The 23,771-nt window shown below is 40.3% G+C and overlaps 1 protein-coding gene across 1 annotated transcript in view; it reads right to left on the reverse strand.

Moving 5' to 3' along the window:
* The window catches only part of AGMO (alkylglycerol monooxygenase), a 302,821-nt gene that overhangs the window by 105,733 nt on the left and 173,317 nt on the right, over positions 1 to 23,771 (reverse strand). The window lies entirely within an intron of this gene.

Raw genomic sequence — 23,771 nt, forward strand, 5'->3', positions numbered from 1 at the left:
AGGTGCTCTGTGGGATAGCTGCCCACAATGCACCACTCCCAACAGCGCTGCAACTGCTGCAAATGTGGCCACACTGCAGCACTGGTAGCTGTCAGTGTGGCCACACTGCAGCGCTGTTCCTACATAGCTGTACGACCACAGCTGTAACTCCCAGCGCTGCACATTTCCAAGTGTAGCCATGGCCCTAGTTAATCTAGTCCACAGTCACTTGATGCCCTTTGGATGAATGCCCCTTCATGTCTTAGCACAGGATAGTGTTTGATCAGACCAGCATGGGGTGAAGTGCCCCTTATCTTTCACCTCCCTACCCAGATCACACTCCTGTGTGGGAGAGATTGTGGGTAAGGAGAGCCCAGCAGTCTCTGCTTGAAAATGGGTTGGAGGAGATTTAGGATTATTCAGTGGAAATCCAATTGAAGTTTGTCTTTAGGAAAACCAACCAGCCTATAATATATCTTAGGTTCTTACAAATATCATTGCAGATCCAATGGCAGCATATGTATGTCAGGGATTTGGGGGCTGGCTTTAAGTTTAGTCTCCAAGTTTTTGGTTTACGCAATATTTTCTACCTTTTCAACAAAATGTATTGATTAATTTGGTGAATGTCCCTGTATTAATTTCCAAATGTATGTTGCAATGTGCATAACACACCAAGCCTTACATATTCATTTTAATTTCTGATATCCTTCTAATCAACATGAAGAAGAGGTACCGGGTATGCTTTCTGTAGGTCATCTTTGATTTATTTGTAGATTGGTGTTGAATGCCAACAACTCTTGTTGCATTTAAGATTCACAAATAAGAAACCAAGTGATTACAAAGCAGTTGTATAAAATCAAGTTATAGAGAATAGCTGAAGACCTACATTTAGGGCCTAATCATATAAGCCTGATTTAAAAGCTTCCTGGGGAATTCTCACTGCACGACTAAGGTAGTATGCAATAATCTCTGTGGTGGGATATATATGCCAAAGGGAACATGAAAATTTGTGTTGAACACAAACATGAGCATTGGAAATTTTTTCCTAACGCACCATGTCTTACACATATTGGTGACTGTCATGTAAGAATCTAGAAGTTTTTTAAACAGTCATTAATTAAGCCTAATAAACTCACTACGAGGTAGGCATTATCATACTCATTTCACAGGTAGTTAAACTGAAGTAAAAAAAGGTAAGATGACTTTCCAAAACAATCACTAAATGAGTTAGTAGTACAACCAGAAATAGATCCCCCCAAGTCTTTATTACCAGCCCCATCTCTAGAGCTGTTAAAAAACATTCTGGGAAAACTTCCCCCATTTTCATTGAAAATATTTTTTGATAAAAATATTTCAACTAGCTCTACTTATAACTAGTGGAGTATGGACTGACCTAAAAAGATATGACAGATAACCTTATATCCCAAAGGATAAACCCACTCATATTTCTTAAAATGAAAAATAAGTCAAAGCACATGAAATATAGCAAGAAAGCATATTCATCAAGCACCCAACAGAAGAGCACCAAGTATCTATGCTAGATCTGCCTGTCTAGCTAAATAACCATGAGGATTACTAGAGTGCAAATATTCAGCAGCCGAGCTAGAATTTTGTTAAAGTCAAAATGATCCCCTAACAAAATAAATTGAAACATTCTTTGACAAATATTGCTTAAATGTTTTTCTTAAGATTTCTTATAGAACTATATATACTGAGCGAACAAAAGTGAATTTCATTTATTTAAACGAGAAATTATTTTAAAATTAACTTCTTGTACATAGTTGACTTAAATTCTAGCACTGTCAAGTTACAATTTGTGATAGTTAATTTTCATATATTACTAGCATTACAGCTAATATCCCTTCCAGTTTTTATCACCTCATTATTCCCATTCTTTCCTTATGAAGTCATAGTGCCTAAAAAATATGTGACCAGAAAATTGCAGCCTTTACATACTTCAGTTCCTGCCTTTCTTTAGGGGAGTGGATTAATGTATCATAATACCTTGAGGTATCTGTTAGTTAGCGCTGTGGGCTTCACCCCACTTCAAAGCAGTGATGTTAAAGGGTCATTTTCCACTACAAGGCAGGTGTATTTTTATTAGCTCTTTTTCAAAATTGCTATGACTTCACTTGTGGATATCCCGCCAACAGCCATTATTGAAATCTGGACTATAATTGCTAAGGAACATGCAATGTCTGAACCACTGAACCAATGTTACTGCAATCCTCCAACTATTGACTGGAACCAAGTGTTACATCATTAAAGTTGAATTACAACACACCCATGGTGTGTTTTCCATGTGTGCTATTTTAAACAATAGTAGAGAAAACTCTGGCTATAAATTCACAGATCCCCAATTTGTTCAAAATTCATGAACAATGAGAGCTGTCTGACAGGCCCTGCTGGCTCCATTTTAGTCAGAAATGTCACGCACCATAATTAAATGTCTGTTTGGCTCTTATTGGAGATGGAAACACTATCGTTATGTTATAAATTTAAACAACCTGTCACAAGGGGAGACTCCACATTTATGTAGTTTGGGAAAGCATATTCAACTATAATTGCTCCAGGAAACACAAATAAACTAATGGAAACTGCTCTATTTCTTAATTGGTTTTGCACAGAAAAAAACAAATCGGCTAATGTAGTTATGGTATGACTTTCGTTTGGCTTGGCCTGGGGTTCTTTGCTTTGGTGGCAACAGATAATAGGTTACCAGTGCCTTCAGTTGCGGCTTCTTGATTTTCTTTTGGAAATTAACTGAAGGAGAAGATAATTAAGTGATCATGACCTGCTGTCTAAGAGAACACCCCATTGACAAGTGATAATAAAATGCCATCAGCATTCAACAGAAATGTTCTGTTTAATTCACTGCATTTAGCCCTGGTGTTGTCTAAGTGGAAATATTTTGCCGTCATGCTGGTATGCAGAGGCTATTATAGTTTAAGTCAGTCCTGTGATTTTTTCTATTCAGCTTCAGAAATTTTACAGTGCCCAGATTCCACTGGAAAATATTTGGTCACTCATATGCTTGGACCAAAAATTGTCACCTGGAATAGAAATCAGAGTAAACCTGCCAGCATCCTTATTCAGACAGGCTCTGGAAACATATTTTAGGCTAGATCTCTGCCAAATAACTTGTGTCTGGCCAACACAGCCTTTCAAATAGTCTATGAATAACAGTTGCCAATAAAGATTCATTATACCATGTATAGGTAAATATTTTTTTAGCTTTCACATCTACAATTTTAAAATTATACAGTAGCAATTCATTTGCACTCCACATATTACCTGTCTGCAGGTTTAGGTGCAGTAGCCAATCACAACATTCACACTTCTCCTTAGTAACTTAGTAATATTTTTCTCTTTACTTAAAATAGATCCCTCCACACCAAATGCAAGAATTTCCAAAATATTTTTTTAACTAATTCATGGAGAAACTACTACAGATATTTTAACAGGTTCACATCATAAGAAAAACATCATAATAAATGTAACAAGTAATCCAAATGTCTGTCAGCACTGCACTGCTCTACAAACAGCTAATAATTTTAGCTGGTTTTTTTTAATATTCCATCCCAATTTTAATCAACTACTATTCTCTTCTACCTATGTAAATTTTTGCACATAATATCAATTATGTAAAAATTACACCATATCTAATTTCTTAATGGTGAAAGTTTATAATTGATTCTTCAGGCACAGTAATTTCTGAATGCCTTGTGGCTCATCTTCCACTTCGGATGCGACAGCATGAAGAGCATACCGCACCCTAGAAAAGAGTTGGCACATGGTGCTCTCATCATAAATAAATGTCCACCTAGTTCTCTCCCTTATTTAAGAAATCGCAAGCCAGCTGAGTCAAGCTTAAAATGGCACTTTACATTATCAAAATCACACCAAACTTGCCTATTTAAAAATACTCGAATCATTTCTGTGTTGTTTCAGTATTCATCTTAATCTTAATGCTGTCTTCATTTATCAGAAAAACTGCATGCTAGAAATCCTGTGGGTATCCATTGTTATCGAATTCCTGAAAGACTACTTGTTTACCTTCTCTTTTCTGATTAGCAATATTTCACTTGTTTCTACAACCCTCCCTAGACATTTTGCAACCTACCTCACAAACTAGGATGTTGTCTTCTCACCTTTCCTCTCCCTGTACTATGTCCCTTTTCACAATTTTATCATTCTTCCTCTTTGTCATATGTTGCCATCGGGACTAGTCTTCTTGTACCCCTCTGCTTCATCAACATTGCATCCATTTTAAAATCTCATCTGAAAATTTTTCTTCTGTGGCTATATTCTTCCTCCTAATTTCTTTGTAGTTGGTACTTTTTGTTTGTTATCTCTGTACATATTCTTGAAAGTATTTTGGGATACCATTAGTGTAAAAAATCTTTTTCAAAATAAATTGATATTGTAATGATTAGAAGCACATGTCCTAATCTTCAGCTGCATCAGCACTCCATTCAGGACTGCTAAGGAGTTGGAGGTGCATGGAGAAGCAAAGTCATCTTTGCAGTATCCTGCTCTCTAGAGCAGCTGGTTTTCCCCCAGCATTAATTAGAGCAGCCTCAGGGCTGCTCCAACTTGTGCCTGCATGTAGCATACTCCCCACAAACAGTCATTATGCTACCTGGAGAATCTGCAGAGCACAGTACTACACGAATCCTCAGTTGACTCTCTAGAACTATATTAAAATTCCTTTGTACTGACAAAGCAGCAAAATGGGATTTTAGCATAGGCCAGGTTCTGGACCAGTCTCCAGAAAGCCTCATATCTATACTTTTGTATAAACACTCAACAAACACAAATCAACATAGCTCCAGCAAAGTCCATATGTACATGTATATTTAACACAGCTGTGGATCTGGCAATTTCTCTTTACAGAAACAAACATCATCCTTTTCAAAAAATAAATTATTTTTTTCTTTCTCTCAGAAGATTCTTGATCGTTTTATTTAATTTTTTGTTTAAATTAACTGCTGAACTGAAGTCTTCAGTTAATGAACTTTTGAAGCTTTTAATTGATAAAGGAAACAAAAGTATTTTAAGCAGCATGTTGTAGTGCTATTGTACAAGGTACATATCTCTAACTATCTTCTCATTTGTGGCCCAGGCCTCCAAAATACCCATCACTCTCATTTCGCACTGAGGTTCAGTAGTGACTTGCCAGCATGTGGCCACTGGACGCTGAGGTTACTTATAACCTCCTAGCATCACACCACTACTAACAATAAGGATCAGGCCCCTAAGGCATCACAGAAAAGTAAATAAAAGAAAATGAGAAATATTTAGTGGGGAAAATTATTACTCAATACATGAGATATTTTCCACCACTGTTGACAAGTATTTTGCAAAACTGTTTTTTCTTGACATCTAGGTTGAGTACACTAACTAGAAGGTTAACAACCCTGTTTGGATTATAGATGGATTTATTTACAGCAAGAAAAAATGGTAAAGTCATCATGTTGCTTTACTAACCAAAAAACAGCAGGAAAAAATGGTTAATAAACTTCAGCGGAATCACCTAATTAACAAGGCAAACAGTCTTCAATGAATATATGAAACCAAAGTTTTTCTAAAAGGTACATCTCTCATTAATGTAAAATGATGTGTTTCACGCAATACATAGCTTTCTTTCAAAGTTGAGCAGTCTGAAAATGCTGGCTGCAAAATCACAGAAATCCTAGCAATGGAGAACTGGAAGGGACCTTGATAGATCATCAAGTCCAGTCCCCTGCAATGAGGCAGGAGTAAGTATTATCTAGACTCTCCCAGACAGGAGTTTGTCTAACCAGTTCTTAAAAACCTCCAGTGACGAAAATTCCACAACCTCCCTAGGTAATTTGTTCCAGTGTTTAACTACCCTTACAGTTAGGAAGTTTTTCCTAATGTCTAACCTAAATCTCCCTGGCTGCAATTTAAGCCTGTTACTTTTTGTGCTGTCCTCAATAGTTAAGGATCAATAATTTATCACCCTCCTCTTTATAACAAGCTTTTATGTGCTTGAAGACTGTTATCATGCCCTGCCCCTCCTTCAGTCTACCCTTCCCTAGACTAAATAAACCCAGCTTTCTCAATGTTTCCTCATAGATCATGTTTTCTAGATCTTTAATCATTTCTGTTGCTTTCATCTGGACTTTATTCAATTTGTTCACGTCTTTCCTGAAGTGTAGTGCCCAGAACTGGACACAATACTCCAGCTGAGGCCTTATCAATGCTGAGTGGAAGAATGATTTCTTATGTCTTGCTTACAACACTCCCGCTAATATATCCCAAAATGATCAATTTCTGTAATAATATTACATGTTGATTCAGTTTGCAATCCACTATAACCCCCAGATGCTATTCTGCGGTACTCCTCTCTAGCTAGTCATTTCCTATCCTATATTTGTGCAATTGATTATTCCTTCCTAAGTGTAGTACCTGGCATTTGTCTTTATTGAATTTTATTTATTTATTTCAGACCATTTCTCCAGTTTGTCAAGATCATTTTGAATTCCAATTCTGGGCTTGCACCTCTTCCATCTTCGTTTTGTCCGCAAACTTCATAAATGTACTTTCTGTGCCATTATCCAAATCATTTATGAAGATACTGACTAGAACCAGACCCAAACAGATCCCCGTGGGACCTCACTCGATATGCCCTTCCAGCTTGACTGTGAAACATTAATAACTACTTTCTGAGCATGGTTTTCCAGCCAGTGGTTCACTCCCCTTATGGTAGGTTTGTTCAGGTACATTTCCCTAGTTTGTTTACGAGAAGGTCATGCAAAACTGTATCAAAAGCTTAAGTCAAGATATATCACATCTACTGCTTTCCTCCTATCCAAAAGGCTTGTTACCTTGTCAAAGAAGGCTATTAGGTTGGTTTGACACAATTTGTTCTTGACAAATACAGGTTGACAGTTACTTATCACCTTATGATCTTTGAGTTGCTTATAAATTTTGTTTTGTTTTGCTTATTTGCTCCATTATCTGTCCAGGTCCCAAAATTAAGCTGACTGGTTTATAATTCCCTGGGTTGTTCTTATTCCCTTTTTTATAAATAGACAATATATCTGCCCTTTTTTTTTTGCAGTCTCTGGGATCTTGCCTGCAAGAATGAGCTCTAGAAAGCTGGCATCACCTTAAAAACAGCAGTATGTGAACAGTCACACCTGCATAATTATATAATTACACTTGATGGCAGCAAAGGACATAGTGAAGACTACTAATAGTGTATGCAAGCTGCACAAATCTCACACAGGATGGGTTTCCTTCTACATTTTTTTTACAAAAACCAAAAGGTACTTGAGTGCAGAATATACTTTAATTATACATTTCATGGTGACAATTACCATGAAAGAAAGGATTGAAGTCTAGTGGCACAGCTGGCAGTTTGAGAACAATTAAAGAGACAGACTAGCAATACCCATTTTGTTTCAATAAAATGGACTTCAGTAAGGCCTTAGAACTGTAACAGAGAAATGCCAGAGACGAAAACACTGTAAACTGGCTTTAGTCAAACATTAAGATAAGCTGTAGTTTTGGATGCTCCAAACAAATTTTTGAGGAAAAACCTTATTGCTAATTAATATAATATAATAAAATAATAATACTAATAATACTTAATAGCCTTGTCATCAGGCTGGGACAAAAACAAATGCTTATTAGACAAACTGCAAACCAAGGACCCAATTCAGGTTCTAACTGTTCAAAGCACAGACCACAGAAACATAGCAAGACAGCAAAAGTAATATTAGAATGGACCTAGAGTAAGACCAGCCATGGTCCATCACACTGCCCCCCAGCTCCAAGTGTGTTGTTTCTACAAGGACGTGAGTAATCTGTTTGTGGTGCGGGGCAGCCAGGAGGAAAGTAAGTGATGTACACGATGCAGACAATGCTCTCCAAATCCAAGACACATATCGAATGCCTCCTTTGTGGAGATGGCTGCAAGGTGTTAACTCTCTAGGATTTCAGGGAGCAGATCACAGAGGTAGCACCTCATTGGGCCTCTCCCACTCAGAAGAAGTGATAGCAGCAAGGGCTTACTGGGATGCACATGTCCTGTCTGCCCCCACTCCTAATAATGGGCCTGATTGGCTCTCCATCCATGCGGCCCTCTACCAGACAGCAGCACAGACCTTCTTTTAATCGCCAGTGTGCAAATGAGTTGTTCATAATAAAGCCTGTATCTTTTCTGGTTTTGAGTGGTTACAGTTAAATTTAGAAACCCCAGCTTGTACAATTAGTTAGTCCCTCCAATGTGATTTCCCTTGTATTCGTCAATAGTTAGAATTTCACCTCCTATCACGCTATTCATTTACCTAGCTTTGTTAAGGTCTTCTGGAGTTCCTCACTTCTTCAGTTTTGACTAACCTGAATTAATAGTTTCACCAGCAAAATTTTGCTATTTCATTAGACATCCTTTTTCCAGATTATTAATGAATATATTAAACAGTCCCACTATGCATCCCTGAGCCAACGCACTGTAAACCTTTTGCCATGCACAAAATTGGCCACACTGCCCTGCAAATGGAATGACTTCTCAACCCCACTACACCTTTTCCCCATGACTCACTTCTTCCTCAAGGGGAATAAACACTACAACTATGTCAGTCAAATGCATTCTTCACCCAACTTTCTGTAAAAGAGAACTCAACAAAAAAAAAAAAAAAACTGCTAACATTTTTTCTTGTGTGTCCAAGTGTGTTGCCCAGTCTTATCTGCATCTTTCTTTGAAATAGCAAGATGCTTCTGGGGTGGCATTATGATAACTGAGCAAACAAATTTATCCTAATTATGATCAACTGTAAACAGTACATGAAAGATCATAAAATGTTACAATAACCAATAACAAATGAAAGTAGGTCAAGTTGCTTTTAGTAAGGCAGTTATAAACAGCTGCAAAAGAACCAGACAGAGACTAAATTAGTCCATACTAAAAGGCCACCTTGATATAGTTCAAGGACTATGTTGAAATCATAAAGACAGAATATGTGGAACCAGAAATTAATGAACCCAAGTTGGTATGTTGGATATTAGACCTAACTGGGGACAAAATAATGAGGGGATGGGCTGTTCCACCCACTGTTCCCTTTGTGGGTCCTTAACAGAAGAACAGATGGAGGCTACTGAAGCGAGCTTCACCACTGTGACTACCACCCCCACTATCTCCTGGGACCCTGGACTTTCTTTATCCTAATCCTGGAGGATGTCCTGACCAGCCTGGGCCAGAGAGAGGGATCCAGATGACATTGCCACTCCTACCAACTCCAGCAGAATCCCATCCATCACCTGAGATGAAACAGGACTGGACTTTAATGACAGCAGCAACAATAATAGCTCCTGTCCATCTCAGGTAACGTCTTTTCTTTTCCTCAAAAAGACAATTATTAATGTCTTCGATACTATGTAAGACACTGTCAAACAAGGCGAGTTTTCCCCTCTTCTAAAACAGCAGCTAAAGGGAAAAGGAATAAGAAATGTTGTTAAAATGAAAGCTTTACTTCATACTGTGCATTTCAAATGCTTATCTGTTTTTCCTTCATTTCTGGATCTTTAATAAAAAGTTAAAATGATTTTAATGGTGTTTGCCAATGTATTGAGCAGGCAGAGGTCTCCATAAACCAAACCCAGGACCTTATTTAACATTCTTTAATGTTGGATGGTGACTGTGTTAACACCTTTGGCCCAATATTTTCATTGTCTTTTTCTTTTTTGTCTTTTGTCCAGTACTAAGCATATCAGCAGCACTTCACAAATAAAACAACAATATGACACTCTTTCAAGCATAAGACTACACGCAGCCTAAAGCCTGAATTTATCCCCAAATGGAAATCTCAGAACATTAAAATGTCTCCATTGCCTGACTGCCAGTTATAACCTATGCTATCAACACAGACTGGTAAATATGCCTCCACTCTGCCTTTTAAGAAACACTGTCTAATAAAGGCATTTTTTTCAGATGTAGTTTGCTTTTGTATGAGGTTTTATGGTACAGATTACTGCACAGCAGAAAGCAAACTAAAATCATGAAGACCATGTAATTTCATCCATACAGGGATCAAAATATAACAGCAGAGGGTGAAGTAACTGATTGGGGAGAGTTCATGTGGACAAGCCAAGAAAGCAGACCAGTTTTGGTTGCATGCTGTTTTCACAGCTATAATTTTTGTTAGTTTTGCAATCTGATGCTTTTGATTTTTATTTGATGCTAATAGGTCCTGAAAGCTGGAGATATTTTACAAAGCCAAAAAAATAAACCTGGATCCACTAAAGATTCTGTTTTTCACTTTCCTAAATCTCCTTTAGCCAGGAGTTGGGACTGCTGGCCTTTAGTGTTAGATTTACTGATGAAAAATAGTATATAATGGCTAGTTATTATAATCATCCTTGGGAGGAACAGATGTGAGTCATATAGGTGTGCATTTTATAAGAATAATTTAATTGTAATTATTATAAAAACTTGGAAATTAGTAAATGCTTAAATACAGAGTAGGCTATAATTACTACAGCAAGACACTTGAAAACCTCATTAATATTGCATAAGATTATATAACAAACTTGAAGACAAAACTATCTTCCTCTAAGGTGGCTAAAGTAGAACATCACAGGTTAAGGGAATGATAGCATGGAAAAAAAGATTTTACGAAAATATATCATGTTATTGTTTGCTTTTCTGGTGGTTTATTTTGCAGAATTCACTGGAGGTAGCGACCAAATACACAGAGCCTGATTCCCTCACAGGGTTTCATCTACCTCCTGTTCAAATTAGTGAGTCTTTCCATGGTCTTTAATAGGAGTTGGTTCAGGCTTACATAGAGAAGTGCTTAACTGTACGAGTTAGCCCATTGATTTCAAGGGGATTACTTCACAAGTAAAATTAGTAGGGCCGATATTATAAGGCCCAAAATTAACAAAACAAATAATAATTGGGTGATCTTGAAAGCAGACAGAGATTGGAGAAATGGGAATATTCATTTTACAGTGAGTATAAAAAGGAAGATAGATTTCAGAGTAGCAGCCGTGTTAGTCTGTATCCGCAAAAAGAACAGAACAGGAGTACTTGTGGCACCTTAGAGACTAACAAATGTATTTCAGTATAAGCTTTCATGGGCTACAGCTCACTTCTTAGGATGCACAGAATGGAACACACAGACAGAAGATATTTACACATACAGAGAACATGAAAAGGTGGAAGTACACATACCAACTGGAAGAGTCCAATCAATTGAGATGAGCTATCATCAGCAGGAGAAAAAAAACCTTTGAAGTGATAATTGAGATGACTCATAGAAGGTGCGAGGAGAACTTAACATAGGGAAATAGATTCAATTAGTGTAATGACCCAACCATTCCCAGTCTCTTTTAAGGCCTAAGTTAATTGTATCTAATTTGCATATTAATTCGAGTTCAGCAGTCTCTCTTTGGAGTCTGTTTTTGAAGTTTTTTTTTGCAAAATTGCCACCTTCAAGTCTGTCACTGAGTGGTTAGAGAGGTGAAGTGTTCTCCCACTGGTTTTTGAATGTTATGATTCCTGATGTCAGATTTGTGTCCATTTTATTCTTTTGCGTAGAGACTGTCCGGTTTGGCCAATGTACATGGCAGAGGGCATTGCTGGCACATGATGGCATATATCACATTGGTAGATGTGCAGGTGTGAACGAGCCCTGATGGCGTGGCTGATGTGATTAGGTCCTATGATGGTGTCACTTGAATAGATATGTGGACAGAGCTGGCATCGGGCTTTGTTGCAAGGATAGGTTCCTGGGTTAGTGTTTTGTTGTATGGTGTGCGGTTGCTGGTGAGTATTTGCTTCAGGTTGGCACCAGAAGAGAGATAAGCAAGGACTGGCTGCTCCTCCAAGTTCTGTGAGAGTGAGGGATATTTTCAGGATAGGTTGTAGATCTTTGATGATGCGCTGGAGACGGTTTCAGTTGGGGGCTGTAGGTGATGCTAATGGGCGTTCTTTAGTTCCTGTGGGCCTGTCCTGTAGTAGGTGGTACTTCTGGCTCTGTCAATCTGTTTTTTCACTCAAGCAGTGGGTATTGTGTTTTAAGAATGCTGTGACGAGAAGATCTTGTGATGTTTATCTCTGTCTGAGGGATTGGAGCAAATACGGTTGTATCTTAGAGCTTGGCTGTAGACAGTGGGTCGTGTGGTGTGTCCTGGATGGAAGCTGGTGGCATGTAGGTAAGTATAGCGGTCAGTGGGTTTCCGGTATAGGGTGGTGTTTATGTGACCATGGATAACTCGTGACCTCCAATATGCCATGGCACTTTGTAACCTTAGGAAGACCAGGCAATCAACTATTCCTTTCTGACAGTAGCGAAATACACTACTCTTAAAGAAGAACCAATTGTTAAAACAGAGCTATAAATTAGACTCTAGTTTTCAGGGCAAAATTGACAGTTCCACCTGGATTAGTTATGCAGTATAAGATGTATTAAAAACTCCAAGAGTAAATGGTGGAACTATGGAATCTTGGCTGTCTCCTTCCAAATCTGTTTCCAAGAAAGTCAAGTGTAGGTGGTTTCCCCCTCCCTGCATATACCTTTTAATATCAATTTATTACTTCTCCTGGTGCTCAGTAACATGCCAAGTATGCTGGCAATCACCAACTGAGAAAAACTGATTAGAATTTCAGTCTCTGAAGTCTTGCCAAGGCTGAGGGTTGTCGTTCAGCTTGAAAAGATTTTTTTACATAACTACCATGATTTTAACATTAGAAAGATTTTACTAAACCTATTTCCTCACTACTAATGGGAACATTCTTGCTTCTCGTGGTCAGGCCATTATATCACTTGCTGACAATGAGGGCAAATATTCAGTGGGATCTTTCTCCTAGTTACCAAAGTCAAATAGGAAGGGTGCACAGAGCATTGGAACTTGACCATGACAGCATGTGGATCTTGACTTGGCCAATTCAGACCACTGACATATGGGTAAGAAAATGTACTGGCATGACTCTGCTGCTTCTGACAGAGGACCTGCACGGGACCGCGGAAGACTGTGTTACGGCCTGGCTAGGGTTGTTTCGCTTTCTCGGCAGCTGGTCACTGTAGGACACGGCACGCCAGTATAATCTGCTTCTAGCTGGTAAGGACCGCTTTGCATGGCCTTAAGCCAAGGGGTGGACACAGCCTGTGGAAAGCCCCTGGCTGTGGGCCAAGGGGCGGACACCACCTGTGGAAAGCCCCATTTATTTATGTATAAGCTGTTTCTGCATTTTGGTATATATAGCTGCAGGGCTTCGGTCCCACCTTTGGACTCCATACCAGCCCAAGCTTCGGTGTGCTGGGTTCCCCGCCTCCGTGACAGCAACGCCAGGAGTCCCCATTGCGAGTGTGTCACTTTACCTTCATTAAAGCCAAATAACTCACAGTGTGTGTAGGCCTCGTTCTTGCAGAGCACCCTGGGTAGGCCCATTACCTCCCATGAACCTTACAGGACCCAAGAGGGTAACAATAACTCAGTGGATCATAGTATGTTGGAGGTGCTTTGGCCATTTGATCCCATCATATACTTGCAGGTGAACCTCTCTGTCTCTACTACAAACGATTGAACATTTCTGTTCAAAAGTTTTTCAATTAAAATTACCTATTTTTCAAATTTAAAGTTATGGTTTTTGAACTTTTCCAGTTTTTCAATGAAGACTGAAAAATTCAGTCCTCTCTGCCACTTTCTCTCTTTTCAAAATTCATTTTCCGGAGGTAACATGAAAGAAAATTGTGTTTGGTTGGGGGGGAGGAGGGAAGGAAATACAAAAAACGGAGGAAAAGGTCAGAGCAAGTGGAAAAAATGAAATACTTCAAAAACTTGTGTGTTTTTTAAAAACGATTTTTATACATTTAAACTTACCAAAAATTTTTTCTATTTTTTTCCAGCTCTAGACTCTGCAATCCTTGTGAATTTAAGAATTTGGGGAGATTTTATTCACTAGTTGCAACAATATCTATCTCAGAGTGATAAACTCAAGGAGAAGCAGCAGAGAATCCTGTGGTACCTTATAGACTAACAGACGTTTTGGAGCGTGAGCTTTCGTGGGTGAATACCCACTTCGTCAGACGCAGGTAGTGGAAATTTCCAGGGGCAGGTATATATATGCTAGCAAGCAAGCTAGAGATAACGAGGTTAGTTCAGTCAGCGGAGGGGCGGAAGGGCCCGTTCTCAGCAGTAGGAGCGTGAAAACCAAGGAGGAGAAATGGTTCTGTATTGGCAAGCATTTCACAGTCTTTGTTGAGTCCAGAGCTGATAGTGTGTCAAAATTTGCAAATGAAAACTGAAGCTCAGCAGTTCTCTTTGAAGTCTGGTCCTGAAGTTTTTTGCTGCAGGATAGCCACCTTAAGGTCGCTATAGTGTGGCCACGGGAGGTTGAAGTGCTCTCGCATAGCAGTTTTTGTATATTGCCCCCTGATATCTGATTCGTGTCCATTTATCCTTTCCGTAGTGACTCGTCCAGTTTGGCCCGATGATAACATGAGCAGACAGGGGCATTGCTGGCATGAATGGCGTATATTTACATTGTGGGACTGTGTCAAGCTGACATAGAACCGATGACTGGCTATGGTCGATTCTGGGTTAGTCCTAATGATGCGTGTGCTGCGTGTAGATATGTGGGCAGAGTTGGCAATCGAGGTTTGTTGCATGGGCGATTGGTTCCTGAGCTAGAGTTTACATAATTGGTACGGTGTGCAGTTGCTGGTGAGAATACGTTTCAGGTTGGCACGGTTGTCTGTGGGCAAGGATTGGCCGCACCCAAGGACACGTGAAAGCTGGGCATCTGTCCAGGATCAGGGTTGTTCTTAGACCTCGATGCCGTTGGAGGGGTATTAGCTGGGCTCTGTCAGAGTTGATGGCCACCACGATTTCAACAACTTCCACCCACCATCAGCCTCAGCCTGGACCAATCTAACAGAGATCCACTTCTAGACACCACGGTGCACTACGTGAATGAGGTCACATTACACCACTCTATATCAAAACCTACCGACGCTACGCTACTTCATGCCTCCAGACTTCACCGGGCCTTCACACGATGCCATTGTCTACACGCCAGCACTGAGGTTAGCAACCGCATCTGTTCTAACCCCTCAATCAGAGACCAACACTACAAAATCTCCACCAATGCATTCTCAAACTACAAAGCCACACACGAGGAAATTAGGAAACAGATACAGACGCCAGACGTGTACCCAGAAGCCTCTACGCAAGACAAACCCAAGAAAGAACCACAGGACTCCACTGGCCATCACTTACAGCCCCCAGCTAAAACCCCTCCAACGCATCATCAGGGATGCTACACCCATCCTGGACAATGGATCCACACTTTCACGGGTCTTGGTGGCAGGCCCATCCCTTGCCCACAGACAACCTGCCACCTGAACACGTATTCTCACCAGCAACTGCACACCGTACACTAGTAACTCTTAGCCTCAGAACCGACAACTCCAATCAAGCAATGCAAACTCGTCCGTATGCCACTGTGCTAGAACGTCCCATAGTGACTACACCCCGACGCACCATCAGCAGTAGACTACCAGATCCAGCATACGCATCGCACTGTTCATTCACCCTGCACGTCACCCAGATGTAATCCGCCATACAATTATCAGAATCGCCCCTTGCTATGTACATCGGCCAGAACGTGGACAGTCACTACGGAAAAGGATAATGGACACAAATCAGATATAGGAATGCAAATATACAAAAACGACTGTAGCGAGAGCACGTCACTCCTGGCACCACACATAGCTAGACCTTAAACGGTAGCCTATCCTGCAGCAAAAAACTAGACCAGACTTCAAAGAGCAACTGCTGAGCTTCAGTTCATTGCAAATTTGGACACTATCAGCTCTGGACTCAACAAAGACTGTGAATGGCTGCCAATTGAAGAACCACCAGTATTTCTCCTCCCTTGGTTTTCACACCTCTACTGCTAGAACACGGGCCTCACCCCTCCTGACTGAACTAACTCGTTACTCTAGCTTTGCTTGCTGAGCCTCATTCTATACCTGCCCTGGATTCTCCACTACTGCGTCCTGACGAAGTGGGTATTCACCCACGAAAGCTCACGCTCCAAAATGTCTGTTAGTCTATAAGGTGCCACAGGATTCTCTGCTGCTTTTACAGATCCAGACTAACACGGCTACCCCTCTGATACTTGAAACTCAAGGAGCTCAGTGTATTTACTTTAACAAGAGAGGTTAAGGGGTAACTTGACAACAGTCTATAAGTATCTACAAGGGAAACAAATATTTAATAACAGGCTCTCAAATCTAGCAGAGAAAGGTATCACATGATCCAACTGGTGGAAGTTGAAGCTAGATAAATTCAGACTGGAGGTAAGGCATAAACTTTTAATGGTGAGAATAATTACCCATTAGAACAATTTACCAAGGGGTAGTTGATTTTCCATCACTGGCAATTTTTCAGTCAAGACTGAATGTTTTTTCTAAAAGATATGCTATAGAAAATATTTTTGGGGACGTTCTACGCCCTCTGTTATTGGGAGGTCAGACTAGATGATCACAAAGGTCCCTGCTGGCTTTAGAATCCATGACTCTATCTGCATATTCCATAATCCTTAAGTATCTGAAACTGTAGCCTGTCAATAATTCCCTACCAAGATATTATTCTACCTGATAGATTAATCTATGGTATATGAGTCCCTCCCTCTGATTCATGATTTAGCAGATCCAATTAAACAACTGGCTCTTTGTAAATTTGGCTTTAAATGACACAGTGAAGGGGCCACCTGCCCCCTTAAGTGCAACCTAGGTCAGCCCATCCCTGTCACATGATGTGGCTCCTTCGAATTTTTGGTAGGTCTCATCTACAAGGATGGAAGAGATATTCGAAGACAGGAAAATGGGCTTGGGAATAAGTAGTGTTTGGGAGAAAATCAGTTACTATTTCCCAGATGCTTCAAGAGGGGAAAGAAGTGCCATCACTCTCCATAGTTGGCAAAAAAGAAACTGTGAGGAACCACAAACGCAAAGCAAGGCTAGCAGAGTTTGCAGACCCAGTGAAGACATCTACTGGAAGCACAAAGGACAGAGCAGTCCAGGGTGGAGGGACTGAAGGCACAGTCCTTAGCCATGTTAACCAAGGTCGTTGGCTAGAACACAGAAGAGAGAGTGAGTCAGGTTCCCCTACTTCTTCCCCAGAGCAAGAGAGGAGGTACAGATATCAACAGTGGAGTTTGAGGGATGAGTGTAGAGGTCACTAGACTTTGGGTTTTCTTATTTTGGGATTTTTTTGTTAATCCTAGAAGGGGAATGGACTGAGAGGTGACCACGCCACAAGGTAAGCCATGGAAATGGCAGACCATCATGGAACCGGGATGGAAAAGAGGGCACTGCAGATCACTAACCTCTGCAACACCGCTTCTGTGCATGTGGGGTTTGCTCTGAGGCAACATGCACATGCACTAATAACACAAATGAAACAATTAATTGTCTATAATTGGAAATGTCACTGGGAAACCTATTAACACCAGTAGTGAATTTGACCTAACAAGTCTATCTCAGAGGTGGAGGTAGATCCAGGAACAAATCTCACCTTCTATGTTATAGCGTACTTCGTTAAAACCCACAGAAAATTAAAATAAATAAATGAAACCATCCATGTGGGTAAAAGGAGGTCAAGTTTTTCTAAACCTGGCAACCATTTAATGGGCCACATTTGAGTGTAATAATCAGAGGGGTAGCCATGTTAGTCTGGATCTGTAAAAAGCGACAACGAGTCCTGCGTCTGACGAAGTGGGTATTCAACCACGAAAGCTCACGCTCCAAAATGTCTGTTAGTCTATAAGGTGCCACAGGATTCTCTGCTGCTTTTACAGATCCAGACTAACACGGCTACCCCTCTGATAAACGAGTCCTGTGGCATCTTCTAGACTAACAGACGTATTGGAGCATAAGCTTTCATGAGTGACTAATCGCTTCGTCAGAGGCATGCATTTGACGAAGTGAGTATTCACTCACGCAAGGTAATAATAAAATAAATTAAAAAGACAAGCAGTTTGTGGAATTTAATTATGATGATGATTACTGCTCATTATTTATATAGCACTGCAAGTGTAATAGGCATTTTTCATACATGCAAGAAGACACAATTCTGCCCCAAAGATTTTATAATCTAACTAGATTATTTGTAGGCAAAGGACAAGAGGGAGAGAGAAAGAAAAATGTATCCTTTCTTTTCTTTTCTATTTATTATTAAATCACACATTTAATGTCATTTTTTATTGTTACTTAATCTCTTCCTGTTTTCTGTAGCCAACATTCTGAAGCCAACAGTGGGGAAAAAACGAATCCATGCCAGGGATTTATAGTCATATGGAGATGTGCAGCAAATTCAGGTAATAGCTAACGATAAAATATAGCATCCTCTTCTCCATAAAACCTAAAATTTCCAAGCTAGAACTGAGCATTTCCAACTGTATATTAGCACTCAATCAGCAAAATAAACAATCTAATCTAAGCATTACACAGGCTCCACATGAAGATAAACCAAACCAATTCTGTCAGGACAGATGGGATCATTCTCAAACTCCATGGGGGGTGATTCCATTGTTTTGCCTGTCTCAAGTGAGGTATTAGTAAATAACTAGGGCTTTGTATATTCTTTTCCCCTCAAAACACCTATTTCCAACTTTTAAACATACAAAGTGTTTTATGTATTCTGTGCTTGGGAACCAGTTGTTAAACACAACATTTGCTAATCTTCTTTCATCAGGCAATTTTTATTTGGCATTGGCAAGAAAAGGAAACTCTTTTAAACATTCTTTCTTCCTTGAGTAATATTCAAAACACAAAAATAAATATAGCATTGTTGTTTTCTTTATGTTTCCTGACTCTAAACATCATATCAAACAGATCTCCAGGAAAGGAATGACAAACATGACAAGGCAATACATAAAATTAATCACAGAAACTACAACAGCTTGATTCTAGCCGATCGATCCATTGCCCACTTTAGACAAGAGGCATTTAGCTGGTTAGAAATCAGTATGCAGCTGACCAGATGTCATGAAACAGCTTTCAAACTCAATGGTTATTTCAGGTGCTGTTCTTAGGCAAATAATTTAAAAGAGGAGTCATTCCCATTGTGTCTAAGATGTAATCTGCATTTTCAGCAACAACCTAATGGACACATCCTTTTTGATTAGAAGAATGTAATTACTAGCAATTATCAATCGTTATCTTTGTAGTTAAAATATACACTATGTTGTGGAAGTATTTTAACCCCCCCACCCCCCCCCCCGAAAAAGAAACCCAACAACAATCTTCTTCTAAACTTGGGTGTTGATACTATATAAGTGCTCTGCTGTGGCTTGTTGCCATGTGAAGAGACATACTAGCCTAGAAGGTCAGGGAACCTGACATACAGGGAACACACCTAAGGTGGCCACCCAGATTTGCTGGTTGCTGTAAAAGGAGAATTTTGCATGGGTGTGTGGTGCTTCCCAGGGTTGTGAGGCATCTCACCACTACCTGTCCTTAGTGTGAATCAGTCTTGTCCATGCCTGCTTAGATCATCTCCTTGTAACTAACAACCTCTGGCAGCACAAGTACTACCTTGCTCTCTGTACAGGTAGCGACAAGCATACACCAACCCCCAAATACTCAGAATGTACCCTGCAGTATTCAGCCCCTTTATACACTGAACACTCACAGAAGTACCAGGCCTGTGGTTCCCAAAGAAACAGTACATATCACTATCTAAGATTCAACTCAAAATAAGCACTCTGCCTAACCCCATAGCACTTAGATATTCACCTCTACCCCAATATAATGCGACCTGATATAACACAAATTTGGATATAACGTGGTAAGGCAGTGTTGGTGGGGGCAGGGCTGCACACTCCAGCAGATCAAAGCAAGTTCGATATAACGCAGTTTCACCTATAACACAGTAAGATTTTTTTGGCTCCCTAGAACAGCGTTGTATTGGAGTAGAGGTGTATATAGTTAAAACAAGCATAAGTTTATTATCAAAGAACAGAGATTCAAGTAATAGTAAGAATCCTTGAAACAAATGATTATATATCAAACAAAATAACATGTTCTCTAAAGACTGACCTTAACAAACAAGTTACTCTCTTTAGTCTCTTGTCCAAAGAAGTTTATCTCACCCAAGGTTCTCTCCAACTTTTTTAACCATGCCTGGTTGAGGTCCCTTTTTCATGAAGCCAAAACACTGTCCTTTTTATTCCTCCATGGAGGGTTCCTGGGCATCCTCTTTATCCCCCCCAAATACACTCAAGCAAATGTTTGATTTGTACTTCAAGATAAGTTCCTCTCCCCACATTTTGCTTCTCTTCCTATTAGCTTCTTTCTTACAATCCTTCATGGGCATTCAGTTCAGATAGATGCCAGGGAGACCCACTCTGAATGAGACAATTCTCAATTTACATGTAAATAGATAGATGGCTAAACATCTTTTGTCTGACAGAAAATCTATTTTCCACTTTTGCTGCTGACTAATGCCTTGATACAGCCTGTAAGAACATATTTTTGGTGTACATACAAACTCCTTAAATAGTATCTGTAAATATATTTGCAATGATATTGATGCTCATGACATTCTTTGTGAACTCGAATGTACACACTAAGATCATGAGATTCTTATAAGGTCTCTGCACACTCTTGCCTGTTGGCATTAAGAGATCCTTGGGTCACAGGGTGGCAGGAGGCTTCTTGCCCCACTCTCTCCCCTTACACATCTTTGCAAGAGCCGGATACACTGAAGTAACCTAAATTTGCATTTCCCCCTTTCACACTCAAGTTTTCTTCATCTAAGCATAAGGAAAGGACATCTAAAGTATCTCAAAACTGTCATGATTCATGGTGTCCAGCATCAGCAAAATCTTGCTTTATTATATGTGGAGAACAGTCACCTTAATCCAGGCTTTCTTCTCCTGGGGGGTGATTCAAACATTCCATTGTGAGGAAACATCTTTTTGTTTTGAGGAGAAAATTCAGACCAAGTTAGCTGCATCTATGATGGCAGAACATGATCTTGAGAGGACAGGGGAAAGTCTAATCTGCTTGAGTTTAAACCCAGTGTTCTTCACTGAGGGCTCTGGATATATTGGGAGAATTTTGTTCTACAGATGAACTTGGAAAGGCCAGTGGGGAAGTGTTGGCTCCTTTGATGATAGAGGTTTTCAATGTCTCTTTTAATGATGGCAGAGTGCTAAGCACTCTTAAGGAAGCACACGTAGCATATTTGATAAAGAAACTATGACTTGATGGCTGACAATCTGGTCAACTGCTTCCAACCTTCCATTTTTGGCTAAAATTATGTACAAGGTTAATGTATGACAACTTTCAGCGTATCTCGATGCCTCAGAACCCCTTTGCCAGGTTCAGACCTGGTTATGGTACGGAGACTATACTGACTGATAATCTTACCGAGGTGCTAGCTAAGGGTCTAGACTGATACTGATAGCTCTATAGGCTGCCTTTGATACTGCTGAACAGGAAATTCTGTTAACTTGCTTGAGAACCTATGTGGGAGTACATGGAGCTACTTTGCAATGGCTTTGTTATTTTTGTCCTGGAAAGTCACAAAGAGGATAATTGCTTTTCTGCCTCAAAGTTCTTGTAGAGTGCTACAAGATTGCTCCTGAGATCATCCTTCCCTCTTAATTTGTGTATGCTGCTGTTAGAAGAGGTAGTGAAGAGGTCTTTGGACAGTACTTTCAATATTTAAATAAATATCTATGCTGATGACACTCAGGTCTATTTTGCCCAACCCAGGAATTACAGTCAAGTGTCTCCCTTCATTTACAGGTGTGACTGGGGTGTGAATGAGTGTGAGCTAGCTGAGACACAATCCAGAGCAAGATGGCAGGTTGGCAGTAAGACAATCAGATAGCAGCAGTGACCCCTTTTTGGGGTAAATATATTTCATGCGCATTAATGCCTTTGTCACTTACAGATTAGAGTACTGCAAAATTCTTTATGTAGCATTGCAGTTTAAATCAACTCTAAAACTGAAGAAGATGCAGAGGGCAATAGCATGATCATTAAGCAGTGTCTCAGTGTGAGTATGACACCAATGCCCCTGAATCTTCACTGACTATCTGTTGGTTCTGACCTATGGAGTCCACAATGGCCTGCGATCTGCCTACTTGAGAGACTGCCCTGCTCCCCAAATGACTCTGGAACTCTGGTGAGGTCTGCCACAGCATGTGACATGGAGCTCCATTCGCACATGAGAGAAGATGCTCTTGGTAGGGCACCCTCTGAGAGGGCCTTGATTTTGAAATGCACTCCTGCCGAGCCCAAAACAGACCATGCTGTTTGAGCATAACACAAAGGACCTTTGGGGATGTGAGTTCATGCTTTGTGGGGTTTCAAGTATAGGTTTTCACTTGGAGAAAATGATGGTTTTGAGAAGCTGAGATCAGGAAATTTCAGTTTGGGCGACACCAGACTCTTCCTGGTGGGGGCTGAGGTGGGCCAGCCAGAAAATTGAGGCAGTTGTGCCTGCACTCACCATGAGGCCCCATGTCCTCCATTGCCCTTCCTCCTTCTGTGGCCAGGTCAGAGACCAGAAACCAGAGCCGGGCACTGCGGGGTGCTGGCTGCTTGCAGCTGATGAAAGGTGCCTGGGATGGGGGACCCAGCATGGCAGACTCCTCGGAAAGCAGCAACTGTGAAGGGTGGTGGGAAGGAGCCCAGGCTGGAGCGGCTCAGTCTAGGCCGCTGTGGGGAGTCCTGGATCCTTCACTTGCCCTGGACACCAGGCAGGGACACATGCCAGGGGCTGCTTTCGAGCACCCCAGACCTCCCACCCAAGCTTACTTCTCTGCTGCTGCAGAGATGGGGGGGCTGGAGAGCAGCAGTAGCTGCTACGGGGTGGCCAAAGCAAATTTTGGGATGACTATAGTCCCTGCAAACAACCCCTCCCCAACCCACCCATGCTCTCTGATGGTGGACTCACTTTCAGAAAGGTTGTTGTTTTACTATTGCTATTTTAGTCTTAATTGGACTGTATTTTTAAACTACCTGTCATAGGCAGCTAGAGCCTGAGAGAGGCAATCTTTTTGTGTTTACATATCTAAATAAAACAGGCAACTTTTTATTTCAGCATATCTGCTCCCAGTGTGAGAAACAAATGCTTCCTTTACTGACTCAAAGAAGTACTGCTAATGCACAATAAAGCTGGTTGAAAATAATTTTTGAAGGTTATTTTTTTTATGACTAAAAATAGCTTTTCAACCAAAACAAACATTTTGGTTAATTTTTTTAAACAAAAAACCATTTTTTCCTGCAATTTATTTTGTATTTGGCAATTTTTTTTACCTAAAATAGTTTTCATAGAACAGAAAAACATCAGTAGTCAAGTTTTTATTTAAAAAAATATTGGGAAATTGGACAAAAAGAAACAAAAACAGAAAACTTAAAAACATGTCCTGGCATTTATCTACTAGCTCCAGGACTTCAGAATCAATACAGCTGTGGAAGGACAAAACGGATTTGTGCATCCACAGCAAAATTGTCCGTCGAGGCTTCAGTCTTGCTAGTGTATCTGTACAGGTGCAAGGCTCCACCTGTGTAGGGGCAGTAGTACAACTGAGGCCTAAGTGCTGACTGCCAAATCTTTATTACTTGTGTGTTTTAAGAGGGAGAAAGGAACTACTGCTTGACTTTCAGAGCTGGCCAACCATTGGAACAATCATTCTTTGATTTATAAACCAAGCAAATCTGAAAGATAAATTATCAAGAGAACAAATGGTGAAACTCCATGTCATTTTTCAGAGACACTTTTAAAGAGGA

The sequence above is a fragment of the Chelonoidis abingdonii genome, chromosome 2, assembly GCF_003597395.2.
Source record: "Chelonoidis abingdonii isolate Lonesome George chromosome 2, CheloAbing_2.0, whole genome shotgun sequence".
Classification (NCBI taxonomy): domain Eukaryota; kingdom Metazoa; phylum Chordata; order Testudines; family Testudinidae; genus Chelonoidis; species Chelonoidis abingdonii.